General features: G+C 43.4%; 1 pseudogene across 1 annotated transcript in view; it reads left to right on the forward strand.

Moving 5' to 3' along the window:
* Window positions 1-4,121: 4,121 nt before the first annotated feature.
* LOC306707289 (parkin coregulated gene protein-like) overlaps window positions 4,122-14,348 on the forward strand; it is a 60,986-nt pseudogene continuing 50,759 nt past the window's right edge. Inside the window, exons 1-3 of the transcript in view lie at window positions 4,122-4,210; window positions 4,881-5,052; window positions 9,941-10,090. The product of the transcript in view is annotated as a parkin coregulated gene protein-like (transcript). The remainder of the gene's footprint in view (window positions 4,211-4,880; window positions 5,053-9,940; window positions 10,091-14,348) is intronic.

Raw genomic sequence — 14,348 nt, forward strand, 5'->3', positions numbered from 1 at the left:
ATCATTTCAATACCTCATAATGTGGCATAAATATTCAACTAAGGGCCACTCTGAAATTACGGCACCCTGTAATTGATTGTTAGATGGGACAGAAAACCAGCCTGGGAGTCAGAAACAGGACTGCTGCCATGCCATGCATGTACAGAAATTCTACCACAAAAAATGACAAATCCCAGTGTGGTGTCATGTCTTCAGGATTCTTATTACACTCTTTAGGAGAGAACTTGCACAAATCTAGAACACGCTGAAAGTGACATCTTAGAAACTGATATGTGTTCTCAGAGCAACGATGCGAGTAGATGCAGTATGAAGTCAAGATCACACTGATGACTGATAGTAATTGTGGTACGTTGTGTTATTGTTGGTTCATGCCTGCTTCCTGCGTGCCCATAACATACAACCCTCTTAATGCTTAATCGCCTTCCTGACGGTGAAAACCTTCGAAGATGCATGCCTCGCTGTCGACGTGATATTATATGTGAACCTGCATTCCTTTTTGGTCTTCAATGAAACATTTTCAGTAGAACCAATGGAAGTGTGTTTGGGCATAGTGACTGAATGACTCACAGTGTGAGTGGCACCAATAGGAAGCCTGTTCTCACAAGGCTGGAATAATTGACGGCAGCTCATCTGCCAGCTCATCTAAATACAGAAACCTGCACTTGTGTGAACAGAAAGCTGAATCCAGGTCAAGTCATTATGGCATCATCAATTAAAATAGCACCATTGTCAAACAGCTGGCGTACCGCCGGATTCTTGCATGACCTATGAGACATGCTTTTTTTGCTAAAAATGGTTAGCACCCAAGATTGGATGGCAAAATCCGCTATTTGCTTAGCTTCAGTAATGTGACATATTCCCGACTGAAATGTGGAAGAGAATTTATCAAATAGTTGGTGGATTTGAAGTGTCTGTGGACTAAAATGCACTGTTGTAGAATGATGTGGAGCATTAAAGGATAGTTGACCTCCACCCACAGCTCCCTCACCCACGTCATTAGATCTGGAGGATGAGGAGGGAGAAATGTGTGCATTATAACACAACTAGCCATCTAAACAAAAACACCTCTAAACCAATGATATTACAATACCAGCTACTACGACCCACAATTTAACAGTCAAATGCAGTTTTATGTAATGGGAGAGGAGTAACCAATCACATTTGCTATAGTCCACAATCAGACCAAAAAACACACATAAACACACACATGCACACTCAATGTTTTCCTCTTATCCTGCTGTATAGTCTATGTGTGATTTTACCTTTAGCTTTTTCAACACTAATGACTCACACCACACTAGCAAACTAGCCCAATAGCTTAGCACGTCTGAATACACACAGGGTATATATGGACTCGGATGTAAGCGTTCACACACACACACACACACAAACACACACATCGCGCATTCCATCCACCCACACATGTATTCACACACACCCCCACACACAAATCATGTCCCAGCTATTGTGTATTTAAATTGGCAGCCTGCTGTTTTTCGTTCCTCCTGGTCTCCTGATGCCTCTGATGCTGTTGTTTAATGAGCAGAGGCTCTCCTCAGACTTGTTCCTGGTCTATCTGCTTCTGTTGCTATGTGTCTGCTCTCGCAGAGACATGCGGGTCTGTGTCCCAAGGCTAATTGCTGCTACTTTCTTTGCCCCACTCTCATTGACTCCTCGGACTCCAGGGGGATTCCCATAGGCACCCAAAGACAAACAAACCTGGGCGGACAATCAATAACGGATGCAAGAGTTACCACTGAGTGCAGCCGCTGATTAAGATTCCTCGGGAATGTGTGTGTGTGCGCGTGTGTAAGAGCGTGAGTATGTGAAGGTGTTTGCTGATTGTCTCCACTCCTTCAGTGCTAACTGGAATCTTCAGCCAGTCCCTAACTGCTTGTTTATGTGATTTGGATTAAGAGTATCGCAGAGTTCAGAGGCATCTTCACAACAACACCACATTAATGCTCGCAGGTAATTACTCCCACAACACCTCAGGTTTACATGAGGATAGGTGAGATCGTGTCTGTGCCTAAATGTGAGACCTGATCTACTGACAGTGTTATTAACCCTCCTGTTATGTTCGTTTTTTAGGTACAGCCATGATGTTCGCGGGTCAATATGACCCGGTGCAGGTTTAATCATCCAAAAGTTGTCAGAAACCAAAAAATCCTAATAAATATAGTTTGTACCTCATCACCAACACCCTTACTAACAATTCAATCAGTTTTTAGTGGAATGGAGTTATTCCCCCCTCCATAGATCATAGTTCAATGAGGGTAACTCACTCGTTTTAATGAAAAATACATGTTAAAACAATTTTTTAGGTACATTGGAAAAACCTAGATGTAAATTGCATTAGTCTACCATAACATGTATTTTCTTCTAAATTTTTTTTACATTTTGAAACTTTCTTTTTTTCATGGGGTGATGTAGATAAATGAAGAGACACCTCTGCTGTTCAGGGTCATATTGACGCGCTCACTCAAAATCAAGCCAAATGAGTCATAAGGATTTGTATTGAAAGTAAACTGTATTTATGTTTATTTATAGTGTTAAGAAACACACATTTACAAAAATGAACAAGATATCAACACAATGAACGAGGTGTGTGTGTGTGTGTGTGTGTGTGTGTGTGTGTGTGTGTGTGTGTGTGTGTGTGTGTGTGTGTGTGAAATCGGGTGAAACATGTTGGGAGGAGTAAGAGATACTTTGTCTCACATTTTCAAAGAAAGAAATGGTCTAAACTTGACCCCTCTGATCCCTTATAGCCTCCACTTCACTGCCGGGTCAAATTGACCCCGAACATCATCTCTGTTATATAAACCTGCAGGGGGGGGTTGCAAATACATGATATTTTTTATTTATTTTTTTTCACGTAGATTGCCCTAATTAAGGCAAGCAGAAGAAGTTTCATACAGAAAAAAAAATTGTAAATATTTGTTCTAGATTTTCAAACTTTGAAACGGGTCAATTTGACCCGCAACATAACAGGAGGGTTAAATAAGACTCTGTGCTATTATGAGTTAGCTTATAGTTCCTATACGTTTCTCTATTTTACTCAAACCATTAAACAGCTATTTAAACTCCTGCGTAATATCATGAAAAAGAGAAAAACATAAACTCGTATCCTGTTAATGCCCGACAGTATAGCACACCACAACACTTCACCATAACGTTAAATGAGATGTTGTCAGCTATGTTGTTTTCTGTTTTCAATTCCTCAATCCTCATTCTACGTTTGAATTATTTTTAATCCTCTTATTAATGTATTAAATGACCGACATTTTCCTATCCCAAAATAGAATCACATTGACCAATATGATCTCAAATTTAGATAAAAGAAATCTAAAAGCAGCATACGGTATGGCACGACCCGTCCCTGTGTGTCATTGACTGCCATCGGCTAGCAAGCAATGCTGTGCGTTCGTGTCATCTTGCCTCTCTTCGCCCTCCGTAACCCCCCATTCCCTCTGCTCCCCTTCTCACTGGGCTCATGTTTGCTTTTGTTCTCGTCTCCAGTCCGCCTGACTCACAACGATGATCTTGACCAAACGCGGGGAAAGGTCAAGGTTGGCTGGCAAATTGCCTCAAAGCAATCAGGGCTTTTCTCTCTCTGCGCTAACAGTGTGAGCTCTCTGTCTCTGTCGCCATCTTGCCATCTCTCCATATTTTTTCTCTCCTTGTCCATCTCTGTGTTTACCCATGTGGGGGGGGGGGGGGGGGTCTGCCCTGCTTTGAAGTCTCGGCTCTGACCGGCGGCTGAGCGAGGGCTGGGGACTTGAAAGCACCAAGCGCCACTGCCTGGGTGACATTTCAGCACAGACCAGCGTGACCCAGCAGGATGTTTGTGTGTGTGTATAGGTATGTGTGTGTGTGTGTGTGTGGACAAGAGAGTGTCTCCTTATGGCTTCAGCTGTCCTCAAGGACTGCTGGCTGCCGGGGGCTATTTGCCTCCACACCAAAGGGATTACCTTTCATTACATGAAAAACAGAATCACCCATTCAACCTCTAACCCCTCTCTCAACAATAGTGCCATTGGGATGCAGTGCTACAGCTGATACCCCTGTTGGCAATCCACACTCTGCAGCTAGATCTAGTACAAACTAATATTGCATGAGCCATGGCTACATGCAACCTTTTGAAAGATTTTCAGAACACACACATGGCTCAAGGACAGCCTGCTTTGGGTCAGCTGTTCTTTGCAATCCAGTGTGCCCGAGTGGCTTTCCTCTGATGGCTTCACACACATGACTGACTTTACTTTAATGTGTCACACACTACCCACACACTCAGCCAAACAACATCAAAGCCGGCCCGTGGCCCCGTAGCTGGACGAATGTCTTAATCTACCACCTGTGTGTGTGTGTGTGTGTGTGTGTATGTGTGTGTGTGTGTGTGCCTTTTTGTCTGTCCTGTAAATGGTGTAAACAGGTGTTAACATGTCAGCCCACAAGATGCCACATGCCGCTGTGTCATGATCTCCTGAACAGCTGTCCGCCCTGCCATTGTGTGTATGTATGTGTTTACTCTAAGGGTTATAAATGGCTGCATGAGGAGCTTTAGCCCTAGATAGTGTGCTAAGCCAAGGACAAACAAAGAGAAAGGGCAATGAATGAAAGGAAGCTTAATGGCCAATGACTGATTTTCTGGACAACACAACAATTTTCATCTGCTATATCTGATGTAGTGGGTACGTAGAGGGACTGTCCAGTAAACAAAAAGATTGTTGCTAGCTAATGTCCTGATCAACAGCCATATGTTCCAACAAATGTCCTTGAGAACAGGACAGAAACTCTACCCCCTCTGTCTTTGTATGTCTCTCTGGATCAAAGAAGCAGCTAATAATGCCCGGAATGTAAATAGTCATTTGTGTCCTCAGGTGGAGTTTGAGAAGCTGGACTACAACTACTACCTCCCTCTGTTCTTCGATGGCTTAACTGAGACCGATCATCCGCACAAGTTCCTCGCCTGTCAGGGAGTCCATGAGTTGCTGGACAATGGAGGCCCCAAGATCCTGCCCGTCATCCCCCAGCTCATCATCCCCATCAGGAGTAAGTGTGGCCCGGGTGTCTACTCTCACGGTTTACAAATCACACACAGCACAGCTCCCTTCCCGAGTGACCCTGTGTGTGTTGATATCATTTCACCTTCACTGTGTTCCTCTGCCGCAGAGGGGAAAATGTGGTTATCTCAAGACTGAAGAAACACCTTACAAATGCTGGTATTGTGTCATCCTAAATACTCTTAGAGTATTGATAACATATCTCCATAAAGCTCTAACAAATGTTAAGATCATAGCTATACAATGAGAAGGAGAGAAAAACCATAGTTGACCAAAAATATTATTTTTCAGTTCTTAAATATTAATACAGGACCATTATCACAGACATTTTCAATCACTAATATACAGCAACTATTCAATTAACTTGCAAAATGTTCCTACTGTCTTATTCATTTACATCAGATTTACAAACCTTTCTATAATTAAACATTATTATTATTATTTTATGAGCGGCTGACAGCTAAGTAATCCTCCCAGTTTGAGTTCAGTTGCAGCCTTACTGTTTTGATGACAGCATCATTACATTTAAATTTTTGTTTGCTGATCTCAGATGAACCCCGGGACTAGAGGACATTCACAGTTGCTTATAGTGTAGCTAGCTGGAGCCTTAAATAACTCACACAATGAATTAAAAGGCCTAGTGTAGTTAGTAGGAAACCTCATGTTAGGTAACTTAACATGAGATATCATAAAGAGAGTCCTTTGTCGTTCTTTCATTGCTTGAAAATATGTGAAAATAGATGATAAATATGAAAATTGTTTTTTTAATCAATATTAATATGCATCTATATCTAAATTATATTATCTTAATTTTGTAATAATTACAGACAATGGCACTCTCAAACCCCTCTCAGACAATATTTCAGCTGCAATAGAGTGCAACCAAAATAGCACAGCATACTTAACCAGGAATAGACTCACCTGTTTTACACGCTACAACAGATTCTAACATTACCATACGACCAGTCCTGTGACAAGTCCTAATTTGGTTTCGCAGTCATACGGTTCCTATTATTACATTAGCCCTCAGGGCGAAGCGTCCTTGTTTTTCCCTTTTCCCGGAAGAGGTTGACTCTAAAAGCATGCCTGATAATCTGCCATGTGCGACGTGGTGACGTGTCACATTTAACTGTGTTATCCTGGTGTGCCTCCTTACCTCTCCACACGGACACATTTCCACGTGCACACGCTCACACTCTCGCATGCTCGCAAGTTGGCAGATGGAGATGTGCTGAAAGGTCACGTCTCAGGTCAGAGAAGTCTATGACTAGCTATGTACTATATCAGAATTTACAGTGATGTGGACGGTAAAGGTTTCCTGCGTGGCAAACACGAGGAGGAGGATCGAGGTACAGAGAAGTTAGAGGAATGCAGAGTGTAGCTTTTGTTGGAAAATTTCAGCACACTTGCACAGACACACAGTCTCACACACACATGCGCACACACACACACGCACACACACACTGTCTTTTGTTTGGCGCCGTTGCCAAGTGGAGTGTCAGTTTCAAAGTGGGAGCCTTTAAGTGGCGCCCAGTGAGCCTGGGATAGTGTTCATGTCAGGCAGTCGGCTGGTGGTGTGTACGTGTATGTTAGCGTGTGTGTGTCTCCTTTGTTTATGTGTGGCTGTCGGACGTCTGTGGAGGCAGAGAGGCGTGACGGAGACACAGTGACAGACTGACCCTGGCACAAAGTCTGTCACCACACTACACACTGCTCTGAGCGCCTACTGTAAAAGTCTTCACCATTACACATCTTACAGTGTGACATATCTTATGCGTTCGCATGAGTTTTACTGTATTTTTAACTATGCTAATCCAATATTATAAATGATGGAAAAAGTTGTGTTTGAGTTTTCAGATAGTTTAAATATTTGGACGGCCTAATGTCCACTTGGCCGTACATCGAGAGGCATCCTCTTTACACACAACTTGTCGTCATGCCCTGAGCGACCGGGCCACTCGCTAATTTAGGCAGTTTATAAATTCAAACCCCTCAGCAGTTTTGGTCATTTGTCTCGGGGAGGCCAGACCAAAGGTGATGGTTATGCTCCTCATGAAAACACGCACTTCACACTGATAATGGAATTCTAAATGGCCTGCTCCTTATTAACTTTGTGGTTTATTAAAAATCCGGCCTGTTTCTCCAGCCACAAGGCAAAGCCGCCGGTCCGTGTCTCTGTTGCAGATTAATTACTTTTCCATGGAGAAGGGAAGAGAGGAAGAAAGTAAAAAGCCGTCTGCAGTCGAAAATGGCAAGATATATATTTTTCTCCTCTAACGTTAATACATCTTCAATGTGGCTGGCAGGCTCTTATCTGAGTGACTGAGTCACGTCAGGCCCTGGTGAATTTTGATGAGTCACCCAATGAGAATACACAATGAAGGAGGCTCTGGCTGACATTATACTGTAAGACGCTGTCCTCAGTGACTTAAAGACTGAACTATTTCTTACTGCACACCCTGTTCCCTTCACCCCATGTTAGAATCTCTACCTTATACCTGAAAAAAAAGAAACAAGAAAATATAAGACACCTTTAGCTATGAATTGAGTACATATTTCTTTCTCAAAATGTGTTTTTTGGAAGTATCCACTGGTAAAGTAATCCAAAAACTGAAATTGCAGACGTTTTTTTTTTTATGAAACCCTGACATTTCAGAAGTAAAGGCAAAAAAATCTTGCTCAGCTAAACAGTACCATGGTGACTCAAGGAGAAAGGGTACATGTTACTGAAATGCTGTGGTTTTGTTTTTTTCTGGCTGCCTTAAATAGGGAGGAGGATTCAGAGCCATGCCTCCATTGAGCCTCAGTTGATTGGCATAACATTTGTTCAGCTTTGGACCAAAATGAGACTTTCATTACAAGAAGATCCCCAGTTACGCCTCTGCACAGGAACATCTCCTTCTGATCTGAAAAGTATATTTATACTATGAGTGAGAACAATTCACCGCTAAACTCTCCAACGTGTCACCCTACCGCTGACATTTCACAGGAAACACAATACAAGGTCACCTCTGTTTTATTTCCACACTGAATATGAAACAGGTCCTTGCATGAATAGATTATTACTTTATTCAGATTTGTCCCAACACAGGTTTTATACCAGCGTTAATATATCAGGCCCTCGGCTGCCTCTTCTAATTTTTTTTTCCTTTCCTCCTTTTTCTTTTTTGCGGCGAGGCGAGAGTGGCGATGAATAATTGAACAGTCCCGCGGTCCAAATGTCACAGCAGGGGAAATTGTTTGCGCTAGCTGGTAATTAGAATTTCATTGTTTGTTATGTAGGTTTGAAATTCCTGTCATTCCACATTCCACCTTATCTCGGTGATGGCAGATATATCCGCGCTTGTCTATCTGGGGAGACACTAAGGCAGAGATGGAGAGATGGCACGGAGGACAATACATTCGCTCATTCAGCATCATCTGCACTGCTGCTGGTCCAATGTATAGGCCTCACACACTCACACACACACACACAGAGACAAAGACACTCTCAAACGGACAAAACAATGGACCTGGTACAACTGGTCATTTTCTCACATGCACACATACTCGCGTGCACACAATTGCATTATTGCAATAATGAAGTCCAAGATGTTGAATCCCTTCAACCCATGAGCCACTTGTTGTTTGTATGACTTCGACATTGTATAACTTCATTCGTATTTGACTGCTGCCTTGTTCATTGCTACTAAATTAGTCTTGCCTTCAAGTCGCTTGACACTTTGTTTTATACTTGCGGCAACAAGCATTGTTGTCATCAACACGACTGAAGAGTTAACGCGCTTCATTATTTTCGTTTATTTCAGTCCTTTTCGCCGCCATTTGTTCCGTGAGAGTTTACGTGACCAGCTCGCTTACGAAGTCAGGTGTCAAGAGAGAAAAGAAGAGTTGAAAGAGGCAGCGAGAGCATTAGGTTTAGCTGAGCCTGTTTCAACAGACTGTATCAGAATGTCGGTGCTTCAGGTTTCACTAAATTAGTTTATAATTAGTTGTATCTGTGAGACAGGGCAGATACTCCGCACATTCATTTCTTTTCTTCAAAACCAAAAGCAAAGAAATTACTTGATTAAAATGTTTAATTGTTTTGACTGTCTTTTAATTTCTGTTGTTGTAAGTGCTTACTGGCAAAATGGCGCTGCGATGCCATTACCATCCTCTTTTTGTGAAAAGGTGGCATCAATTGACAGTTAAAGGTTTCATAGAGATAAATTGCTCAGGCCTGTTTTCTAACTCTGGGTATGCTGACAGTCTGCTCGGGGATTTACGATCACTCGTGCAGAAGCTCGAGCACGAGCACGAGCAAGCACGAGCGTAAAGAACTCGAAAAATATCTCCGTCTTAGTTGCTAATCACAGTTATTATCTAACCCTTTGCCCTCCGCCTGTCACATCTCTTCATCTCTCTCTCTCTGACATTTTTGTCTTTTGTTGTTTTACCCCCTTCCCTCTTTCTCTCTCTGAATTTGTCTCTCTTCATCCCTCCAGTCCTCCATCTCTCCCACCATCGTTCCCTTTTGTTCTCTCTATCAGTGGGAGATGGAGTTAAGTGCAGCTGTAGGCCAAATAGCCCAGTGATTGGCTCTCACTTACTCCTGCCTCCCCAGTGCATTTGAAATCACTGATTGCAGACAAGCCAGTCTAAATCAAAGCCAAGCTATAAAGGAAATGCTTTCAAGGGGAAGGTGGTGTGTGTGTGTGTGGGAGTTACGATTTATGTGTAATTTCTCTTATGTACCATATAATTGCAGTTGTCAGAATCATTCCACATTTACTGTACCTCCACCTGCCTGAACAAACAACCTGCAAATCAGATCTAGAAATGGACTGACAGTTTTACCTTGTAGCCCCTTTTTCTCTGACTTCTGTCCTGCTCTGCAGAGGCCCTGAACACGAAGAACCATCAGGTGATGTGCATCATGCTGAAAGTCCTGAAGCATCTGGTGGTGTCCGGTGACAACGTGGGAGAGGCTCTGGTGCCGTACTTCAGACAAATCCTCCCCATTTTCAGAATCTTCAAGGAGAAGAACAGTAAGTTCCAACTGGTTGAGTGTTAATTCACGGACAGATTGTCTGTCAGCATAACGAGGCGCTGCGCTTTTGTGGGGCAGTCATCGTGTAAGCACGTCTTTTTGTGTTATAAATCATTTTTCGTGCGAGCACTGCTTCTCCGTCAGAGAGTTGAAGGACAGACAACATTTACGAGGCTGTGACAGGCAGTGATAAGTATTCATGTGTATTGTGTAGCCTGTGTTAAGACAGTGAATCTTGTGACTTCCAGGCAGAAAGCATCCTTATTTTCTCCGTAGATCCAGTGCATGCACCTGTCCCTGAATCCTTTTTTTTTTTCTCCTTTTCCTCCCACGCCTTTAACATCCACTTGACAGAGAAGCTCCATTTTGTCCTTTCTGCTGTCAGTCAGGCTGCATTGTGCGGCGCTGTTGAGGGGGAGACTTTGTCCTTGCTTTCTCTGAAAGCCTTCACCTGGGTGACACCAAGACCTGGGAAGATTGGCATCAGATAGGCAGGGCTCTTTGTGTGGCTGTGTCAAAGCACTTAGCATGCTGTGACATGATGTGAGCCCATTGGAGTCTTAGAGGCACAACCGGTCGCAAACACGACTCAAACACACAGCCAGTAGGGTGTGGAGAGTGACACTGAGAATCAATCATTTAAACACAGGCTTTAACAGGACAAAACACAAGGCTTTAGTCTCTTAATCAATATCCAATTTGAATCTCTTGTCTCTTTAATTCGCTTACATTATCTCTTCGTATTTGCTGAGGTATATATGAGGAAGATATAGCGTGGAAAGACACGGGATGAAAATGAAAAGCCTGCCTTATTAGTGCATGTCCATATGCAAATCTCCTCTGTGAATTAGCTGTCAAATCAATCCCCTAAACCGGTTTGAAGCGTGAGTTTCTCCGTCACAGCGCAGGCTCAGCAGTTGGCCGGTGAACCCCACCAGGAATAGTTTTATCTCTGGATGGTAGTTACTGTGCCGGCCTGTCTACCTGCCTGCCCTGCTCGTCTGTCCTCCTCTGGCGGGCATCGATTAAGCCCGAGCCAACCTGCCACCTGGCAGAAGTCCCTGCTATTGACCTCTCCCAGAGAGACCATCCGGGCCAGAGAGGGGTCTATACAGCTGCCAAAGTACAGGACCCAATCGGCCGAACGACGACAGCGCTTCATGTTCAGCAATTTATAGGTATCTAGTAGAGTTTCCAGGTTTGGTTGGAGTTCAGGCACAAGGTTCAACCAAATTATGTTCATATATATAAGTTCATAGATAGATAGACAGTTTTTCCATCTGGAGCTTTACTATAAAAGAAGCTGTCAATTCATGTTCTTCACCACCCACTCTCTGCTAACACACAAAGATATGACTTCAAATGTAGAGAATATACGCTTTTCTTCTGGGGACACACTGTGTGATTCAGAACTCTGTGTTCTTTCTCTCTAATGCGGAAATATTTCAGGGCTGTTGTTCTCTCGCACTCTTTCTCTCCCTGCATTCCTTTGTCTCTGTCTCTTTCTACTGCTTAATGTGGCTTGTTTATATTGATATCAAAGCTTTCATTGAAGTCCATCTATTATCTAATATCGCTTATATACACCTCCAGCTCCATCCCACGCTCGGTCGGCTGTCTCAACCCGAGCAAGCGGGCTGCCTCTAGCAGACAGACGTGATCATTGTGTTTAATACACTAGAAGACACTAGGGGACTGTCTAGTAGTGTGAGGTAACATCTCCCCTTGGCTCTCCCACACTGTAACTCGCAGAGCTCGCATGGCATCCCTCTTATCTCCTGAGCCACAAACGGGCCACTGTCCAGTATGTGCCAAGTGTGTGTGTGTGTGTGTGTGTGTGTCTACACTTGTGTGCATCTGTCATGAATAGATCTGTTGAGTCCCATATGCAGCTGTTGACTTCAGTGTGGATGAGGGCCCCAGCTTTCTGTCTCCGTGTCTCTCTGTTCACTGTTCTTTATGCCTGCCCAGCCTTGGGGCACATAATGCTCTACTAGCTGCCCACTACACTCACATATACGCACAAATACACACACATATATAATCACATGTTGTCCCAGCAACAAAACCAGACTTTGTCCCTGTCGCCTCGGTTGTTGGAGCTGTGAATCAATAGGCTGACTGACACTGCTGCAGCGTCGGGGATACACTTATATCACCAGTATCTCATCATGGGACACATCCCCTAGGCTGTGTTCACACACTCCCGCTGTGTCGCTCCCACTCCGAGACAGGGTTGTGACCTGTTAAATTGGTCTGTATACAGGCCTTATCTGAGCCATTTTTCCAGGGTCAGAGCTGGAGCTTCACAGCCATCTCCAAAATGGACCCTTGGGTGTCCTCTCACTCTCACAGACAGAGCACTGGACCTCTGACCGGCCGAGCACGCCCATGCCCCGCATGCCGAGGCGTCTGAAGGAGGAACAGCTCCATTGTTCAACGAGAAAAGAAAATGCCTCTGTTTCACTTCCAGCCGCCTGGCTGCTATTCTTACCACTGACACAGTAATGCGTCACTTTTGAAGCGCACAATAATGAGCAATCACATAGTATCACCGTCCTTGATGTACCCCTTTGTCTCCTGAATCAGCGCTCTCAGCTTTTGTTTGCTTTGTGCCTTTTGGATATCAGCTGTGTTTGTGTGTGTGTGTGAGAGAGACGTTGTTGAGGACAGTGTAGGAATTTCTCCAATGCGATTTGCACAGCTCTCTTTTTTGCTTGCTGTGATGAATCTTATCCTTAATGAAATGCAACAACGTCCCTTATGAAGGAGCGATGTGCTCCCTCATCCAGCAAATTCCTCTTCTGAGCTTGAAAGGATGGGAGCTCATCTACTGTGCACCATCTGAGAAAGAGAGTTTGTGGAGTTCTGTGAGGCAGCAAAGTAAACTACACATACTCATATTGTTATAGAGTCTTGTATGGGGATCGAATGGGTGCAGATTTTTTCTTCATTGTCATAAAATTCTGGGTTTTTCGGCTATTCCTTTACATAAAACTGATCCTAATGAGATCCACGCAGTGAGCTGCACAGATTTGGTAAAAAGAGGATATTTGTACTCTGTATCTGAAGTTGGGGCGTCAGAAACTATGTTGGGAAGACAAAGCACCTCGTCTTGATATCAATTTTTGAGAATAATTAGAATTGGATAATGATGTATCAGCCAATATTAATTTTCTTTGAGCTACATTTATTAAAACAATGTTTTGATTGAAGATATGTCTGAGTAAAGAAATGTTAAAGAAGAACATTTAACTTCATTTAAGATTACGGAAAAATAAGTACATTTTTAAGTATATTATGCTTTAATTGAAAAAAAAAATCAAGATGTGACTATTAGTAAACAATTACGCCGCCCAGGGACCAGTACATGCTGAGAATATCTTGAAACACAGCTCACTGACAAATGATTTGGTTCCAGAACATCGTATTTATTCAGCCTCACTAATTCATAAACAAATAGGCAAAGAGTGTCTAAGGGAATATTTTTCTTCAGCCTTCCACATTGTGTTTGCAGGAGGTTGATGTTTGCCTGGAGGGCTCTTCTGGTATTTCTTTTAGCCTGCATTGTAGCAATTGTTGTTGTTGTCCTGATGATTTTCTTCGCTTATCTGTAAGGTGTAGGTCCTTAAACTCCTATTCATCACTGACAAACTCTCTCTCTCTCACACACACACACACACACTAAAACACACATTCACGTATACTCATACATATTGCTCACACATGCTGCGGTGATCTGGTTCATTTGGCCTCTTTTGTCTTCCTGCTAGGAATGTGTCCAGCTATGATAAGGTCTTCCCCACAGTCAAGCTCTCTGTCTTCTGTTCCTGGGCGACTGGTGTGGTTTTTGTGTTGGTGACAGATGCAGTGCTGTGGCTGGCCACTCTGTCTTCCCCTGTGGGCCTGCTTTATCTGTGTATCACATGACACACACACACACACACACACACACACACACACACACACACACACACACACACACACACACTCACTGCTCATGTTTGGATGTCTCTGTGAATACGGCAGATCAGTAACTGCCCAAGCTGATCGTTGGGATGGAATTAAACAGGAAGAGCTGCCTGACCTTGTAACCCCTCCCACTCCGTGACAGAGGGACGGTCAGGAACAAGGAGGCAAGGACATTTCATCAGTAGTGGATGGAGATAATATACATGTAACTGTCACATATGAAATGACCATCATGAACACGCAGGCATATCTAATCCAAAGCATTTTTTTTTTTTTTCTCCCCA

This window comes from Pholis gunnellus (genome assembly GCF_910591455.1).
Source record: "Pholis gunnellus genome assembly, chromosome: 15".
Classification (NCBI taxonomy): Eukaryota; Metazoa; Chordata; class Actinopteri; order Perciformes; family Pholidae; genus Pholis; species Pholis gunnellus.